The 17,134-nt window shown below is 45.0% G+C and overlaps 1 protein-coding gene across 2 annotated transcripts in view; it reads right to left on the reverse strand.

Moving 5' to 3' along the window:
* Positions 1-17,134, reverse strand: part of LOC127000279 (protein Tob1-like) — an 80,246-nt gene that overhangs the window by 26,507 nt on the left and 36,605 nt on the right. Inside the window, exon 1 of one of the 2 annotated variants that reach the window (XM_050863800.1) lies at positions 3,664-3,682. The exons of the other annotated variant lie outside the window; for it this stretch is intronic. The gene's annotated coding sequence lies outside the window, so the exon portion shown is untranslated. Of the gene's footprint in view, positions 1-3,663; positions 3,683-17,134 lie in introns of those variants that run through there. 2 annotated transcript variants of the gene reach the window in all.

Consider the following 17,134-nt stretch of genomic DNA (forward strand, 5'->3'; position numbering starts at 1 on the left):
CCTCCTCCTCCTCCTCCTTTTTGCGGAATCACACACACATTCCATCGAACTGAATGTAACGTCTGTGTGTTTGTGTGTTTACCTGTTGAGGACGTGTTTGTTTGTGTTTACGCGTTCAGGACATGTTTGTGTCTTTACTAATAGTGTTGAACGTTCCTCATCTCTCTCTCTCTCTCTCTCTCTCTCTCTGATTCGTGGATAGGATTGTGGCGTGCCTTGAGAGAGAGAGAGAGAGAGAGAGAGAGAGAGAGAGAGAGAGAGAGAGAGAGACCTAAACAACTTCACCCTCACCTCTTGCCCCCCTTCCCCCCGCCCCCCTTTCTGAGTCACACCGGTAATTACATCGCAGTTTACAGCAGTTTACTTGTGGTGGTGATGGTGGGGGAGAGAGAGGGGGGAGGGAGGGAGAGAGAGGAAAGAAAAAAAAAAGCACTTAATGAAATGGTGGTGATAGTGGTGATGGTGGTGGTGGTGGTGGTGGTGGTGACAGCTGCCGAGGCTTGCCATGGTGAGTGCCAGCGCAGTGCGGCCGGAGTGCCAAGGGAGAACCAATTATTATCCCGTTGCCCTGACTGGTGGTGGCACTGGGGGTTGGCTGGGGATGGAGGGCTATTGTGGGGAGCTTGTGGGAGGTGGGGGGCAGGTTAAGGGTGGGGGGTATAGGCAGGGCATGGGTGGTGTGGGTAGCGGTGGGTAAGGTCGGTGGGTTGAGGGATGGCTAGGATATTGGCGGATAAAAATGATGGACTACTCAGGATTTATGAAGGGATAGAGGAAATGTGTTGTTAAAGTAAGAGGCTTTCGCGTGTGAGTATAGGCTGGTATAGAGATAGGTAGGTAGCTAAGCAGGTAGATTGGCAGCCTAAGAATGGATTGAGCAGAGAGATGGCTATGGTAGTTGTCGTATAGGTAGGTAGGTAGGTAAGCAGGAAGGTAGGCAGGCTAAATAAAGGTCTGAGTAGAAAGATGGCCAGGATATTCTCGGATAAAGCCATACACTGGTGCGTTGTTTACTACGAGAGGTGGAGGCTGTGGTGTGGAAGGCAGACAGGGAGGAAGGGAGGGAGAGTAAACGTGGGCGTGTGGGTGTATTTGTGGTGTTGGTATGTGAGGGGGCGGGAACACGGGAGGGCGGAGGGGCAGCAACGGGCGGCCTGGGTGGGTAAGAAGAAGGATGGCGGGGATATTTTGGGATAAAGTTAAAGGTCTGGCCATTGAGTTTCAGGAATAGATTCGAGTCGCATCCTTCCCCGCAGCCCACTAATTCAGGAGGACAAACAGGAATGAAAGGGATGCTGCGTCAGGAGATGGAAGGGAGGGAGGTAAGGAGGGAGGCAGGGGAGGGAGGCTGAGTCAGGCGTGGAGGAAACATGGTGAAACTGAGGCAGGGAAAAACAGGGACACTTCAAACACGAAATCAAAGAGAGAGAGAGAGAGAGAGAGAGAGAGAGAGAGAGAGAGAGAGAGAGAGAGAGAGAGAGAGAGAGAGAGAGAGAGAGAGAGAGAGAGAGAGAGAGAGAGAGAGAGAGAGAGAGAGTTGAAGGTTAAGAGTGAGAACGAGAGATAGAGAACAGGGATGTGGAAGCAGAAGGAAGGATGGAAGGGAAGGAGGGAGGAATGAGGAGGCAGGGGAATGCAGGAAAGGGAGGACATTGCAAAAGGTTTCAAGAGTTTGGGAGAAGTAGGAAAAGGCGTGACAAGATAAGAGAGAGAGAGAGGAGGAGGAGGAGGAAGTGAAGGAAGGAAAGGAAAGCTAATTAGAGAAGAGAGAGGAGAAAGTGAAAAGAAGAAAGGAAGGGAAAAGTTCGAGAAGAGGAAAAGGAGAAGAAAGGAAAGGAAGGGAAAATTTAGAGAAAAGAGGACAAGGTGAAGGAAGGAAAGGAAAGGTAACTAAAATAGAGAGGAGAAATTGGAGAGAAGAAAGGAAGGGATAATTTAGAGAAAAGAGGAAAAGGTGAAGGAAGAAAAGGAAGGGAAACGTTAGAGAAAAGAGGAAAATGAGAAGGAAGGAAAGAAAGGGATGCGTTAGAGAAAAATGAAAAGGTTAGGGAAAGAATGGAAGGGGTGACGAGAGAGAGAGAGAGAGAGAGAGAGAGAGAGAGAGAGAGAGAGAGAGAGAGAGAGAGAGAGAAAATAAGGAAAGGAAAAGGGTTGGCAGGGAAACGTATATAGACAAGGACAGATTCAAGGGTAAGATAAGATAGGGTAGGGTAGGGTAAGGTAGGCAGGGTAGGGTAAGGTATGCAGGGAGGGAGGCAGTGGTGTGTGGAAGGCCTTGCCAACCCTGCCGCGGTAAAAAATGAAGTTAAGCATCACCACCATCACCACTACCACCACCTTCACCACCACCATCATCACCACCCTGCCAGAAGGACGTGTGCCAGGCATCTTCTTCCCCCCCTTCACCTCCCCCTTCCTCCTTCGATCTTTTTGTCCTCCCCCCCCCCCCTTCATTCCCCAAGATGCCCATTCTTTATTTGTTTTCCTCTCATCCCTTCCCGGCCCTTCCTTTTTTTTTTTTTCACCCTGTCCTTCCTCCTCCTCCTCCTTCTCTTCTTACTCTTCCTATCATCTCCTTGTATTTTTTCCTCCATTTCTCTCCTTGTGTCTTTCGCGTTTCCTTCCATTTTCCTTCCTTTTTCATTCTTATCTGCCATTTTTCCTTTTCTTTAATTTGTTTTATGTTCTTTTAATTTCTTTCCTGCTTTCGTTTTGTTTTTATTTCTTGTTTATCTGTGTTGATATCTCTCTCTCTCTCTCTCTCTCTCTCTCTCTCACAGTATTCTCTCACTCTTATTTATCTCTTATTTCCTCTCTCTCCTTATCCCCCCTTTCTCTCCTTTTCCCCCCTTTCTCTCCTTTTCCTCCCTTTCTCTTCTCTTTTCTCATTGTGATTTACATTATTTCATCATCTCTCTCTCTCTCTCTCTCTCTCTCTCGGTATCGCACACATTCTTTCTGCTTCGATTCCCACATTCTTTTCTCCTCCTCCTCCTCCTCCTCCTCCTTCTCTTCCTCCTTCTCCTCTTTCTTCTTCTCCTTATATTTTTAACTCATTCCCTTCCACCTCTTCTTCCACTTCCTTCATATCTTCCAACACATTTTTAATTTAATTTTCCTCGTCCTCCTCCTCCTCCTCCTTCTCCATTAGTACGAGGTCATTGTATCACTCATTTGGTCTTTAAAATGTATCAGTCTTCTTCTACACTCACTGCATCATCATCATCTTCATCATCATCATCATCATCATTCACTGGCATCCTCTCACTCACTCACATTGATTCTCTCTCTCTCTCTCTCTCTCTCTCTCTCTTCTCCTTCATTCACAAACTTTCCTCAAAACATTTTCTTCCATCTCTCACATTTTCTCTTTTTTTTTTTTTCTTCATTTACTCCCTTCCAGCACGCACTTACTAATTTACTCTCTCACCCCAGCTTTCCTCTTCCTCCTCCTCTTCCTACCTTTCACTTTTTACCCTTATATCTCCTCCTCTTCAGTCTTCTTCACCTTCCCTTCCTATTTCCCTTTCACACACACACACAAACACACACGCACACACTCACTCTCTATCTCACATCTTTGCCATTTCACACACACACTCACTCAATCCCTCCTCTTCCCTCCCTCTTTCACACCCCCAAACACACCTTTAACACACTCACGCGCAGGTGCAAGCTCTCCCAGGTACAGGTACAGAGAGACAGGTAAAATCCATGTGCCTCGAAGCTCACCAAGTTACCTGCAACAAGAGAGAGAGTAATGGTTAGTTGAATGATCCTGTTACTGGTTGACGGGTTGGTGGTGCCTGCCTGGCGTGTTGTAATCTCGGTAAGGCTTCAAGCTATTAATAAATGCTGACGAAACAGAAACTAGGATGTCAGGGAGTCAGTCAGAGGAGAATAATGACAGTAACAACAATGATGGTGATGGTGGTGATGGTGACTAGTAGTGGTGGTGATAATGGTGGTGAGTTTGGTGATGAAGAATGAGGGAAAATAATGTTAGGAGTTGAATATGTGTTGTGGATGCCGTGTCTATTCCTACTACTACTACGACTACTACTACTACTACTACTACTACTACTACTGCTGTTTTTACGACTAAGAAAAGACAAACAAACAACTTTTATTTTAATCTTTTGTGGCGCCATTAATTTTTAGGGCCCATAAAAATAGCTACAACATCAACAACAACAACAACAACAACAACGAGAAAAGAAAATCAACGACTTAAGATGCGTTATTCATTTACATCGAAAACAACGAACACTGAACAACAAGATGAAGCACAACAACAACAACAACAACAACACGCATATTGTAGTCTTCTTGAAGGTCGGGAGGCGCCAGTTAAACTCCTCTTCTTCTTCTTCTCCTCCTCTTCCTCCTCTTCCTCTTTGGCCACGCTCCAGATAGAAAACTGTCCCAGCTGCTCACCTCCTCCTCCTCCTCCTCCTCCTCCTCATGAGAATTTATTTCACCTTCGTTTTTTTCTTACATTCATTATTCATGGCAGAGAAAGCGGAAAATGGATACCCGCTAACTTATTCTGTTTTCTTCCTTTCTCCTTCCTTCCTCCTTCCTATCGTTCTTTATCCTTCATTCGGTTTTCTCCTCTTCCCATTTTCGCAGGCTGTTCTTCTGTCACTCCCTTTTATTGACCTTTCCTCCTCCTCCTCCGTTTCCTTCCTCTTTTTCTTCTCTCCTCGTCTTCCTCCTCCTCCTCCTCCTTTCCGCCATTTACAAGCTTCCACAGGTGACATTTTCCTGCTTGTTACTGCCTCAAGGGAGAAGAGAAAGAGGAGGAGGAGAAGGAGAAGGAGGAGGAGGAGGACAAGAACACAGTCTGGAGGAAATCTTGAAAGAGAAAGGAAGAAATGTAAATGGTGGAATAAAACGAAGAAGGAGGAGGAGGAGGAGGAGGAGGAGGAGGAGTGTTGAAACGAGGCGAGATTAAGAAGACGAAGGGGGAATCAGGCAAACTGAACGAGGAGGATCAGAGGAAGGATAAAGAAAAGGAGGAAGAAGAAAAGGAGAAGAAAGATGAGGAGGAGGAGGAGGAGGAGAGCGATGACAACTCCCAGGATTCGAACGAGTTAAGGAAGAGACAAGAATAAGAGGGAAGAAAATGGATCGAAGGAGGAGGAGGAGGAGGAGGAGGAGGAGGAAGAAGAGGAGGAGGAGGAGGACACGTGCATTAGAAGTCCACGTGCTGCAAAATATCTGGCATCGAGAGAGAGAGAGAGAGAGAGAGAGAGAGAGAGAGAGAGAGAGAGAGAGAGAGAGAGAGAGAGAGAGAGAGAGAGAGAGAGAGAGAGAGAGAGAGAGAGAGAGAGAGAGAGAGAGAGAGAGAGAGCGCAACCACATTTCGAAACTTTTGTGAAATATTGGATGAAGCATTGAGTGTGTGTGTGTGTGTGTGTGTGTGTGTGTCGCTGATTAAAATACACAGTAGGTTCGAATCCTTTTTTTCAGCTTGTCTGGGAGAGCGAAGAGCGTGTGTGAAGAAGGAAGCTGACTGGAAGAGGTGGAGGAGGAGGAGGAGGAGGTGGAGGAGGAGGAGGTGGAGGAGGAGGATAGCAGAACACGTGTCACTTTTTTCTCTCCATAACTCCTCCCTCTTAATTAGCCATTCTGTCATCTTTACTATGAGCTATTATTGAACGGACCACGAGGAGGAGGAGGAGGAGGAGGAGGAGGAAAAGAAGGAGGAAAGAAGCATAAAAGTGTAATGTGTGTGTACCCAATGTATAGCTTGACCCTGAGAGAGAGAGAGAGAGAGAGAGAGAGAGAGAGAGAGAGAGAGAGAGAGAGAGAGAGAGAGAGAGAGAGAGAGAGAGAGAGAGAGAGAGAGATTTAAAGTGTCAGTCTTTATATATTATCCTTGTCAGAGAATAAGAATGAAAATAAAAGAGAAAAACGTAAAAAGAGAACGTGAATAAATGATGATAATAATAGTAGTAATAATAATAATAATAATAATAATAATAATAATAATAATAATAATAATAATAATAATAATAATAATAATAATAATAATAATAATAGCAAGTTATTAAAATATAACAACAGCAGATTAAATTATTAGACCAACAAACTAACTCACTAAATAAATAATAAAAAAATCACATGAGAATATAAACACCAAATACTTAACACATTGCCCAACAGTTTGTCTCATAAGGTTCGTGTGGCTCCGACTCGTGCGTCACATCAATATATCAGTTTTCTTTTAAGTTATTTGATTCCGCTGTTTTGATAATTATAAGAACATAAGAACGTAGGAGTCAGCAAGAGGCCGGTAGGATTTTACAAGGCGGCTCCCGTGTATCTAACCCCACCTAATATCGCTGTCCATGAATTTATAATGGTAATGATGATAATTCTACGCCTTTACAAACTTTACATAACGGTAATGATGATGATCCTATAACTTTACAGACATGAGGATTGAGGACAGCTTTCGGTGCTAATATTAGTTAAAATGTTGACGGCCCTGTGGAGCGCTGCTATGGCGGCGGACCGGGGCTTGAAACCTCATCAACGGTATCAACGGTAATTACTGATATGGGACGGTGAAGGAGGCAATTAAGTAAGGGGAAAAAAAAGAGAGGAAGAAAAGATGGAATTATGAGGGTGTATATGAGAGAAATGGAAGATGAGGAGTCGAGGATCAGCTAGAGAAGGAGGTGGAAGAAGAGGGGGAGGAGGAAGAGTAGAAGCAGGAGAATAGATGTAATATAGATGGAGGAAAAGGCAAAAGGGGAGGAGATCGAGGAGGAGGAGGAGGAGGAGGAGGCGGAGGAAGAGGAGGAGGAACACTTATAACAGAAGACTTGTAATATAGTTAGCAATACACGAAAGGAACATAAGAATCGGAGGAGGAAAGGTGGAAGGAAGAGAAAGACAACAAAAAGAAATATGAAAAAATGAAAAAAATACGAAGATACATAAGCGGAGAAAAAATGGAATCAGGAGGAAATAAAAAAAGATAAAGAAAAGAAAGTTGTAATTATAGAAACACTAATTAGGTCAAGGAAAACGTGGAGCAAATAAGTATTGTTTAAGTAATAAGTATAAGGGTAAGTATAAGTAATGGAGGCGACAATCTGTAACGGCTACAAACATTAATTATCCAAGGAATGTAAACAGACAAACGGACATGACCTTGACCTCAACCTAAATGTGGAAGGGTCATGAGAGGAGGAGGAGGAGGAGGTGGTAGTGGTGGTGGTGGTGTTACAAGGCTGCGTAGTGATTTATTGACCACACACACACACACACACACACACACACACACACACACACACACACACACACACACACACACGAAGTCCTTGGCAGTCGATAAAACACGTCATTAAAGAGTCATACATTTCGTCCTTGAGCTATGTAAAGGTTATCCTCCCCCCTTTCCTCCTCCTCCTCCTCCTCCTCTCACCTGTCCTCCTCCAACGTTACCTGTAATACCTGTGTTTGAGTGTGTTTGTGGTTTTCCTTTCATTTTCATTTTCATTCATTGCAATACATTTCCGTCACTTAATTTCATGACTCCATCGGTACTATTTCTGCTTCCTATTTTTGTTTTCTTTCTGATTTCATTTACAAAGTATTTAATAGTAACCCACGTGATTAGTTTTAAATATATGTATTGTAGTGTGTTGAAATGTTTGCGTTAATATATTTGTTTTGTATTATTTGTTTAAGCGAGAATGTGTTATCCGTGTGTGTGTGTGTGTGTGTGTGTGTGTGTGTGTGTGTGTGTGTGTACCAACTCCTCCTCCTCCTCCGCCGCGTGACTATTGTCGGGCCTAACTTTGCTCGAGGCCTTGTACCATTTTTGTTTTCAGGCGCCCTAACTTTTTTTTTTTAATCCATCGAGGCACGTGATTGATTTTTTTTTTATTTTCCTCTTTTCATGTCACGTGGTCGAATCTTCTTTTTTCTCTCTTTTTCTGTTCGCTAAAAAAAGTAAAACCAGAATCGACACAAACTATAAAAAAAGCTAACATGCATGCTTCATTAACCCCCCAAAAACACGCGTTAATATCCATTCATATTTTTTTTTTTTTATTCTTGCAATACCGTTATATAATTGTTTTTTTTTTTAACCTAGAAAGACCTGTCGAGGGAGAGAAAAGGAAGTGTGGAAGAGAGGTGGAATATGAGTGATGTACGGGAGAGAGAATGGGAGGAAGGATGGAACTGGTGGAGGAATGGAGGGGGAAGAGGAAAGGAAGAGAGAGAGAGAGAGAGAGAGAGAGAGAGAGAGAGAGAGAGAGAGAGAGAGAGTGAGAGAGAGAGAGAGAGAGAGAGAGAGAGAGAGAGAGAGAGAGAGAGAGAGAGAGAGAAGAAGAAAAGTGAGAGGGAAGGAGAAGAGAAGAGGTAGACAAGTGAATAAAAATGAAGGAAGAGAGAGAGAGAGAGAGAGAGAGAGAGAGAGAGAGAGAGAGAGAGAGAGAGAGAGAGAGAGAGAGAGAGAGAGAGAGAGAGAGAGAGAAAAGGGGAGGTGGACAGGTTAGAATAGGTGGTGGGTAAGCTATCTGAATCAATCACGTGATACAAGACCTTATCAGATAGCATTGAGTCCTATCTTGGAGGCTACCTGAATGGCCAAAGAGGGGGAGGGAAGGAGGGGGAGAGGGAGGGGGAGGGAGAGGGGAGGGAGAGAGAGAGAGAGAGAGAGAGAGAGAGAGAGAGAGAGAGAGAGAGAGAGAGAGAGAGAGAGAGAGAGAGAGAGAGAGAGAGAGAGAGAGAGAGAGAGAGAGAGAGACACACACACACACACACACACACACACACACACACACACACACACACACACACACACACACACACACACACACACACACACACACACACACACACACACACACACACACACACACACACACACACACACACACACACACACACAGACACACACACACACGAGCACACACACTCCCCTCATCTACTTTAAACATTAACTTCACTCCCCTTCCGATCCTCTTTCCCTTCCTCTTAACACCTCATCCATTCCCTTTAAACACCTACTCCCTTCTCTCCTCTCCTCCCCTTCCCCCCTCTCTATCAGCTGTCCCCTCCGTATCACATGGTTATTAAAATGTTAAAATATTCATACCCTCTGGCGCCGGGGGGATGGATGGGAAGGCTCAGGTAACCCTTCCCACCTGGCCCCCCCTCTCCGATCTACCCCCCCCAGGTGAGAGGTGAGGTGTGCACTGCTAATGTGCCTCCCCGTAAAGTCTACCTGCCCGTAACTTAACACCTGAACACACACACGCGTTGGTAGATAGATAGATAGATAAATTGGTGGATTGATTGATAGACTTGAGAGATACGTGTGTGGTTAGATGGATTTCTTGATAGGTAAATAGTAATAAGATAGAGCTTGTTGGTTTACATTATTATTATTATCATTATTATTATTTATCATTCTTCTTGCTCTACTTGTTCTTCTTCTGTTCCTTGCTCTTGTCCTTGTTCTTCTTCTGATCATCATTACTATTACTATAAGGGTTCTCTTACTATTAATATTCACAAGTACTTTAACCCTAACATTGAACAATCCTCAATACATACATACATACGTGGCCTACCTGACTCATAGGTTCACAGATAAAAGGATGAACGGCCCGACGACACACTGGACGGAGATAACGAAATGATTTTACGTTATGAAACAATGAATAACGAAATGTGTGTGTGTGTGTGTGGTGGACGATAGGGAGATAGAAAAGTGGGGTATGAGGAGGAGGAGGAGGAGGAGGAGGAGGAGGAGAAGGGGGGAGGGAGGGAGGGAGGATCACATGACAGATCCCGTGGTCAGAGAGAGAGAGAGAGAGAGAGAGAGAGAGAGAGAGAGAGAGAGAGAGAGAGAGAGAGAGAGAGAGAGAGAGAGAGAGAGAGAGAGAGAGAGAGAGAGAGAGAGAGAGAGAGAGAGAGAGAGAGAGAGAGAGAGAGATGCAACAGATGCCACATAATACCCTTTCTCCCACTCAAGGCCCTCTCAATTTTTCCTCCACTTTTCCTCCTCCTCCTCTGTCTATCAGATCATCGCGGACATTTAAACCCAGTCCATTCCCTCTCTCCCTGTTATCTACACCCCATACTCCCCTCCTTCCCCTCTCCCTTCTCTCCTTACCTATTCAGGCCAACCTATTCCCCCCTCCCTCCCTCCCTTCCTTACCCCCATCTTCTCCTTTCTCCCTTCTCTCCCTTCCTCACATGATGCTGGCTCTGCGCATGCCTGGCACGTAACTTACAGGTGAGTTTGTGAGTGGAAAGGTAAATGAGAGAGAGAGAGAGAGAGAGAGAGAGAGAGAGAGAGAGAGAGAGAGAGAGAGAGAGAGAGAGAGAGAGAGAGAGAGAGAGAGAGAGAGAGAGAGAGAGAGAGAGAGAGAGAGAGAGAGAGAGAGGAGTTATATTTTTACGAGTGTGTTTTATCCATTCAAAAAAACTACAAAAAAACAGATAAATGCAATAGAAGGAGAGACAGATAAATGAATGAGAGTATAAATGATTGAATGAAAATATTAATTAATGAATATTGTATGTTGTGTGTTCGTGTGTGTGTGTGTGTGTGTGTGTGTGTGTGTGTGTGTGTGTGTGTGTTCGTGACCTCTGGGTTTAATCGCTTTTATATGACAGCAAAAACAGCATCAGCGAGAGAGAGAGAGAGAGAGAGAGAGAGAGAGAGAGAGAGAGAGAGAGAGAGAGAGAGAGAGAGAGAGAGAGAGAGAGAGAGAGAGAGAGAGAGAGAGAGAGAGTAACATAATTCTAATAACAGTTTCTCTACACCTGATTGGAGAGGTGACGGCCAGGTGGAAATAGGTTGATGCAGGTAATGTGGATGCTAATTAGAAGCTGAGACTCGATTAATTCTCTTTACTTCCGCTGCACTGGCACGGCGCTGAGGCTGACCTCCCGCCCGTCCGTTAATTGCAGCTGAAATATTAAAGGCCTCGCCCACACTAACCTGTCAGCACCACTTTTAATTTTTACAGCAAGGAAGACAGCTCAAGGGTAAAGCAAAACAAAAACAGCAACACAACAGTCCACTACAACTATGATAAGGTTAGTTTTCTGTGAGTTCTTGTTCATTTCTTTTTCCATTAGTGTGTGTGTGTGTGTGTTGAAGCCATCTTGTGTGTGTGTGTGTACAGGGGTAAGAAAGGAGGGGATAGAGTAGTGGAGTGGGTTATGAATGGGAGGAAGAGGAAACAGAGGAAGAGGGAGGGGAGGGGAGGCTGTAGGATGTAAGCATAAGGGAGTTCATTCCATCAGAGAGAGAGAGAGAGAGAGAGAGAGAGAGAGAGAGAGAGAGAGAGAGAGAGAGAGAGAGAGAGAGAGAGAGAGAGAGAGAGAGAGAGAGAGATGAAGATGCGAGGTGGATGCTGTAGATGCTGTCACGTAGAGGGGGATGCAACGTGTCCTTCAGAGGCCACAGGTATGCTCTACGGTGTGTTAGGGGGGAAGCGGGAGGGGGGAAGCGTCTCCTCAGGTGTTCCCTTTACGCTTGAGGGGTTAAAGGAGAGGGGGAGGAGGAAAAGGGGGGCAGGAGGAGGGGGAAGGGGGTAGTGGGTCGCCTTTGCAGCCTCAGCCGTTCAAATCAATGTGGTATTGAAGGGTAACAATTTCCGGACAAGTCAAACGTAATTAGACCGTAAACTGTGTGTGTGTGTGTGTGTGTGTGTGTGTGTGTGTGTGTGTGTGTGTCGCGCCAGAATCCTCCTCTCCTGCCTCTCTCTCTCTCTCTCTCTCTCTCTCGTTCTCCCTCCTCCATCTCCTTCTCCTTGCATCCTTTCCTTCATTCCTCCTTCCTTGCTTTCCTCCACCCCCAGGTATTGACGGTTAAGGGGAGACTGACATTAAGAGACGAAGAAAAAAATAAAAATAAAAATATAGAAAAGGAAAAAAATGGTTTGTTGAAGAGGGAGACGATAAGTGAAGATACGAAGAACTTTAAAGAAAATAGAAAAAAAGGAAGAAAACAATGGTCTGAGAGAGAGAGAGAGAGAGAGAGAGAGAGAGAGAGAGAGAGAGAGAGAGAGAGAGAGAGAGAGAGAGAGAGAGAGAGAGAGAGAGAGAGAGAGAGAGAGAGAGAGAGAGAGAGAGAGGAAATAAATAATGTCTGAAAGCTCTTCAACCCCAGAGAATGCACGCCGCCGAACTGGGTCATCCGGAAGTGTGTATGTGTGTGTGTGTGTGTGTGTGTGTGTGTGTGTGTGTGTTTCCCTTCCTTGCGTCCTTCCTTCCCTCCTCCTCCTCCTCCTCCTCCTCCTCCTTCTCCAATCCCTTCCACCGTGACCCATCAAGGAAGGAGACAAGCAAACAAGCGAGGCATAAAAAACACCTTTGACGACACACACACACACACACACACACACACACACACATACAGACAAACAGACAGACTGACGACGATACTACTGACGGCTGGACTGACTGACTGACTGACTGACTGACTGACTAGGGCTGTTGACGTCACGCCTAGGATACAGGAGCTAATGACAATAGTCTCGCCTATGTCTCGCCTCTCCTGACGTTTTTAGTATCTGACGGCGACGCTGAGAGAGAGAGAGAGAGAGAGAGAGAGAGAGAGAGAGAGAGAGAGAGAGAGAGAGAGAGAGAGAGAGAGAGAGAGAGAGAGAGAGAGAGAGAGAGAGAGAGAGAACCTGGAGGCATTTCTGGCGTGGCAAAGGGCAGGCAGGCAGGCAGACACCGAAGAGGAGGAGGAGGAGGAGGAGGAGGAGGTGGTGAAGCGGGGAAGTGTGGAGGCTGTGTCGGAGGAGGAGGAGGAGGAGGAGGAAGACTTCGTCGCTGTTGGCACCGCTGGTCTCTTAAAATAGACTCCGGTGCGACTGGAAGACTTCAGAGGAGGAGGAGGAGGAAGAGGAGGAGGAGGAAGTGTGGAGGTGGCGGCAGAGAGAGAGAGAGAGAGAGAGAGAGAGAGAGAGAGAGAGAGAGAGAGAGAGAGAGAGAGAGAGAGAGAGACGGGAAGTGCATTGCAGAGATTGAGGATACAGCGAACTGACGAAGCAGAAAGAAAAAAAAGGCAAACGAAAAATAGCGAGAAAGCGAACTCGAAAAAAAAAAAAAAGAGAAACAAACAAATTAAAGGAAAGAGACGAGAAGAAAACGAATGAAAGGAAAGAAGAGGAGAAAAACGAAAGAGAGAAAATGAATAGAGGAGGAGAAAAAGAAGTGAGGTGAGAGAGGTGAAGGTGGAGGCGGAGGAGGGCAGGAGGGGGGAAAGAGGGGGTCAGGGGGATCAAGGGGGGGGCACAAAAAGGTCAGGGAAGCATGACCTCATTGGCGAATGTGTAAACAGCATGAATAAAGGAGGAGGAGGAGGAGGAGGAGGAGGAGAAGAAGAAGAAGAAGAAGAAGAAGAAGAAGAAGAAGAAGAAGAAATTGGAATATGAGCAACAACAACAATAATAACTAAAAATAATAACAACAACAAAGAGAAACAGGAGGAGGAGGAGGAGGAGGAATAGCAACAAAACAGAAGGAAGGAAAGAAAGCAGAAATAAGGAAGAGAAAATAATAGTTTCAATATGTCATTTTTTTCTTTTATAATTAATCATTCTTATTCTCATTATTATCACCATCTGCTTCCCTTCCCAGATTCGACAAAATTAATGAAGGAAAAAATATGGAAGGAAGAAGAAAGAAGGACGAAGGAGAGGAAGGAAGGGACAGGGGAGGGAGGGAAGTATGGATGAAGGGAGGCAATGCATATCACTGTTAGAGAGGAAGAGGAGGAGGAGGAGGAGGAGGAGGGAGATAGAGGAGTGAAGAATAATGAAGGAAAGCGAAGGACAGGAAAAAAGGAAGGTAGGAAAGAAGGAAGGGAAGGAAGGGAATGATAAGAAGGAAGAGTGCATTAGAGTGGAAGGAGGGAAGAGGAAGGAAGGAGAGGAAAGAAGGGAAGGAAGAGAGAAATGCGTGACAGTCGGAGGAGGAAAAAAAGTAGATAATCAAAGTGTAGGGATGGGAAAGGAAGGGAAAGATGATGAGGAAATGAAGGAGATATAAAGAAGGAAGGGAGTGCATGGCAGGGAGAAGAGAAGGAGGGGGGAGGAAAGCTTTTGGTAGAGGAGATAATAAAGATGTAGATGAAGGGGAGGGAAGTAATGGAGAGAAGAGGGGGAAATGAAGGAAGAGAAGGAAGGGGAGGAGTGCATGGCAGTGAGAGGAGAAGGAGGGGGAAGGAAAATAATGGAGTAGGTGAAGGGGAGGGAAGTAGTGGAGAGAAGAGGGGGAAATGGAGGGGAAGGAAGGGGAAGAAAGAAGGGGAGGAAAGAAGGGGAGGAAGGGGAGGAGTGCATGGTAGAGGGAGGCCTTCCATCGATCCAAAACAACGTCATGCAGGAGACTTGAAGGTCGAGTCTCCCGCACTGCCCTCCTCCTCCTCCTCCTCCTCTTCCTCCTCCTCCTTCACAACCGCCACCACCTACTCGACCTCCATCCGCCGTCCTCCTCCTCCTCCTCCTCCTCCGCCTCAGTTGTCATCGCTTCCTCCTCCCATTTTCTCTCCTTCGCATTCTCCTCCAGGGAAATGTAAGGAAAAAAGGAAAGAAAAGAAAGAAAATAATTATAATCATACGCTCATCGAATTTCATCTCAATTATATTCATAGGATAAGTTTTTTTTCTTCCTTCTTGCATCTCTCTCTCTCTCTCTCTCTCTCTCTCTCTCTCTCTCTCTCTCTCTCTCTCTCTCTCTCTCTCTCTCATCACACCATTTTACCTCCTCCTTTTTTTTTCTCTTGTCTCCCTCTTTTTATCCTTCCACCTCCTCCTCCTTTTCTCGGTAACCTGAATTTCTTCCTCTATATTTTTTCCTCCACCTCCTCCTCCTCTTTTTCCCTCCTCCTCTCCCTTATTCCTTCAATTCTCCTCATTTACCGTGACGGCTTCCCGCTGCCATCGCCGCCCACACACACACACACACACACACACACGTATACGAATGGCCTTGAGTTTTCTCCACCTTTTTCTCCTCCTCTTTCTCTCCCTCCCTTTTCATCCTCGCCACCGTCTTTTCTCCGTCTCTTCTCTCATCTCCCTCTCTCCCTCCCTCCTCAGCATCCGTCATCTCTTTCCCTCTTTCTCCCTCTCTCCCTCCCACTCATTTTCCTCCTTATGATGTATGATTGCATGTGGCCTCTTTCTTTCCTTCTTTCTCTCTCTTTCCTCCTTTCTTTCTTTCCTTCTTTCTCTCTTTTTCCTCCTTTCTTTCTTTCCTTCTTTCTCTCTCTTTCCTCCTTTCTTTCTTTCCTTCTTTCTCTCTCTTTCCTCCTTTCTTTCTTTCCTTCTTTCTCTCTCTTTCCTCCTTTCTTTCTTTCCTTCTTTCTCTCTCTTCCGCCTTTCTTTCTTTCCTTCTTTCTCTCTTCCTCCTTTCTTTCTTTCCTTCTTTCTCTCTCTTCCTCCTTTCTTTCTTTCCTCCTTTCTTTCTTTCCTTCTCCTTTCTTTCTTTCCTTCTTTCTCTCTCTTTCCTCCTTTCTTTCTTTCCTTCTTTCTCTCTCTTTCCTCCTTTCTTTCTTTCCTTCTTTCTCTCTCTTTCCTCCTTTCTTTCTTTCCTTCTTTCTCTCTCTTTCCTCCTTTCTTTCTTTCCTTCTTTCTCTCTTTCCTCCTTTCTTTCTTTCCTTCTTTCTCTCTCTTTCCTCCTTTCTTTCTTTCCTTCTTTCTCTCTTTTTCCTCCTTTCTTTCTTTCCTTCTTTCTCTCTCTTTCCTCCTTTCTTTCTTTCCTTCTTTCTCTCTTTTTCCTCCTTTCTTTCTTTCCTTCTTTCTCTCTCTTTCCTCCTTTCTTTCCTTCTTTCTCTCTCTTTCCTCCTTTCTTTCTTTCCTTCTTTCTCTCTCTTTCCTCCTTTCTTTCATTCTTTCTATCTCTTTCATCCTTTCTTTCTTTCCTTCTTTCCTCCTTTCTTTCTTTCCTTCTTTCTCTCTCTTTCCTCCTTTCTTTCCTTCTTTCTCTCTCTTTCCTCCTTTCTTTCTTTCCTTCTTTCTCTCTCTTTCCTCCTTTCTTTCTTTCCTTCTTTCTCTCTCTTTCCTCCTTTCTTTCTTTCCTTCTTTCTCTCTCTTTCCTCCTTTCTTTCTTTCTTCCTTAGCGATGGTGGTAGTGCTCCTGGAGTCAGTGTATTGAATCATGTGTCAAGAATGTTAGTAAAAAAATAGATAAATAAACCAAGAAGCAAAACGAATTTATAGCAGTTTGAAAGTTAAGAAAATAAATCATATAATCACATTAAAAATACAATAGCTAAACTGTTTATCAATACGTGGATAAGGAAGAAGAAAAAGAAGAGGAGGAGGAGGAGGAGGAGGAGGAGGAGGATTGAAAAGAGGAAGGGTAGCCTGTTCTGCTTCTCGTCTTCCTCCTCCTCCTCCTCCTCCTTCAGGGCACAACGGTACTGTTACGTAAGGGTCATAAAAGTGTGTGTGTGTGTGTGTGTGTGTGTGTGTGTGTGTGTGTGTGTGTGTGTGTGTGTGTGTGTTGCACACACACACACACACACACACACACACACACACACACACACATGGAAATAGAATGTTATAGGCCAATCAGATGACTCCTCGATATCGACCAATCAGCTTCCTCAGTGCAACCTGTCCTAGCGGCATTACCCAATCACAGGCCGCCATTGTGTCCTGCTGCCGCCCAATAACCCCTCCCCCCCCCTCCTCCTCCTCCTGGTTGTGTCACATGAATGAGGGCATCGTGAGGTTTGTCAGGACTCATGCCTCACTGACCTCCTCCTCCTCCTCCTCCTCCTCCTCCTCTTTATCACTATCTGCACTCATTTTTTTTGCTCGTTATTTATCAAGTCGTTATCATCTTCCTTCTTCCATTTCCTCTTTCTTCTTCTTCCTCACTCAATCGTCATTATCATCATTATCTTCCTCGTTTCTTATTATTCTTCCTCATTCTCCTCCTCCCTTTAAGTCTCTCTAATCATCCTCTCTCCTTCTCTTCCTCATCCTCTTCTTCTTCCTCTTCTTCTCTCCTCGCGTGTGTTCCTCCTTCCTCTTGCGTTGTAGTGGCTCACATGTGCTTTAAATCTTCTTCTTCTTCTTCTTCTTCTTCTTCTTCTTGGTGGGGGGTTGTAGTGTGTGTGTGT

The sequence above is a fragment of the Eriocheir sinensis genome, chromosome 2 (assembly GCF_024679095.1).
Source record: "Eriocheir sinensis breed Jianghai 21 chromosome 2, ASM2467909v1, whole genome shotgun sequence".
Classification (NCBI taxonomy): Eukaryota; Metazoa; Arthropoda; class Malacostraca; order Decapoda; family Varunidae; genus Eriocheir; species Eriocheir sinensis.